Raw genomic sequence first — 2,405 nt, 5'->3', positions numbered from 1 at the left:
ATCGACTGTTTTGAAACTTCTTTCACATTTTTTTCCACATTTCCTATCTATATCATTCATACACATTTTGTTTCACATTTCCTATCTATATCATTTCATACACATTCACATTTGATACTATAGTTTCAAAAAAGCTAAAATGTTTATTATTTCAATTGAATAGAAAAGGATTTTTTTTTTTTTTTCAGCGATCCCCATTTGGTACTTTTCGAAAAATTTATCATAATTTCCAAATTATAATTCACATATGAAGAAAATTTAAATACTACATATCTTAAATCTTAAGACACCTGGCAAAGCGAAAAAATATTAATTCACAAAAATTTGGCAGTTAATTGATTATCAGACATTATAAAGTTATCGTACAGTCAGTTTGTGTCAGCGATTTCATCCGCAGAATAGAATAACTCGGCTGCAAAATAGCCCTCCGATCAGGGATATGTTGGCCTGCACACTTAGCCAGTGGGGTGGCATCATTCGAAAGCTATAACGATGCCGGCGCATAGTGACCAGCGATGTATAACAATATTTGTTAGTCCGGTCGATGCTGTGATATATAACGGCTTCCCGGTGTGGTTCGCACATATTGCACGTTCCATGCTACACCTCTGGAAGTAGGGCCGCCGATTATATCGATCTCGGCATTCAATTGATATCTGTTGACCCCGGAAAATAACAAGGCCCCGTTGAACTTGAACTCAAGGCTTAAAGATGGTGGTAGTGGTGTGGTGGTGGTGCTGTGGTAGTGGTGCTGTGGTGAACTCTCGTCGCTTCGACGAATGACGGTGGGGGTTCACCAGGTGACAGCTGCACAGCCTAACTGTCCTCAATTCAGTTTTGTCCGCTTGGCTTATGAAGAAAGTGTGGCGGTGTTGGTGCCGATGTTTTGGTTTGCCGAACAAATCTGCACAATCGGTATGGTTCGTGCAGAGCCAGGCCCACTCCCACATCTTTCAAGCTCGTATTGGTCAGGTGCAACAAGGGTCACGAACTCAGATAACTCCATGTATTTCCTGCCTCCTCACGATGCAGGAATGCTAATTAATGCATTGCTGGGTCCTTAACGTGTCCCAGCTACTCCGGATCGGAGTAGACCTTGGAAAAATAGTGGCTAACAGGGAGTTTCACACCTTTTGAAAAACCGAACCTCCCGATTTAGTGTGCAACTAAATACTTCAGGGTGATTTTGCCAGTCAGCCCCATTGATACTATCAAGTTAATGAAATGTAAAATTAGTCAATGATTCGTTAGCATTTGGCGTTGAGTTTGCCACTAATTTCAGCCTCTGGACTTAGCTACCGTTTAAGTTCAACCCCCTATTCACAAGACATACATCGTTTTTCACCATTTTGTCACACACACACGTGTGTTATATATATTATATTCTATATATATATATATATATATATAATATAAATATATATATATTCTTGAAACAGTTGAAACATTCCTGTCCAATCCTGGAACCTGAGACTGCTTAATGCAGAAAGTAATACTAGTCCCTTAATATTTGATATTCAATATTTCATCTATTCAATACACAATCAATACTTCATTTCATTTTACAATATATATATTATTTATCTATATATTCTATATTCTACATTAATATTATAAAGAATATAAATAAAACATTAAAAAAAACAGAGTTGAATTCCTTTGAATAATATATATCCCTCTATATACAATCATACAAACCCCTTTATATATATATGTGTGTGTGTGTGTGTGAGTTCACGAAAAACACAAAATGAAGACAGGCGGTGTACAAAACAAACAGATATATTAGTATAACGCTCAGGAATAGAAAAAGTCCCTAACGTTTCGAGCCTACGCTCTTCTACAGAAAGGGACACAGAAAAAACAAGGAGAGAAAAAATGTATAGTGGCTAACGATCTATCATGGCGACACACACACACACACATATATATTGTGTGTGTTTTTATGTTATAATAAAAACAATTTTACATTTAATTGAACGATTACTTTATTTGGTACAGTACAAGTTTATTATTCTCTAACAAGAACTGCGTTGACAGTGACTCCGAAGTTTCGACCACCTAAGCCGTAACGTGTATGTTTGAATATGTGTGTATGTGTGTGTGTATGCGTTGAACGTATATATATCTATTGCGTGTGTATGTTTGTGTTCGTATAGACTTGTGTATGTATGTATGTGTGCCGTGCTCTGTATATCATACATTTCAACAATACAGATCAACAAGATAAATAACCAGTCGTATGTAGAGGAGCAACAAAGCTTCTATTGTTCAGCGACGTCACCGCATTAAACTGGTTCGTTATTCAAGCGCTGAACCTCTGTAAAAATATCTGACTTTTTTATTTTCTCCAACAGTTTTTACGGAGTTCATCAAACGCTATTTAACCGCTTCTATTCAGTTTT

The sequence above is a fragment of the Octopus sinensis genome, linkage group LG23 (genome assembly GCF_006345805.1).
Source record: "Octopus sinensis linkage group LG23, ASM634580v1, whole genome shotgun sequence".
In the NCBI taxonomy this organism is placed as follows: Eukaryota; Metazoa; Mollusca; class Cephalopoda; order Octopoda; family Octopodidae; genus Octopus; species Octopus sinensis.
Note: the sequence above shows the minus strand (reverse complement) of the source record.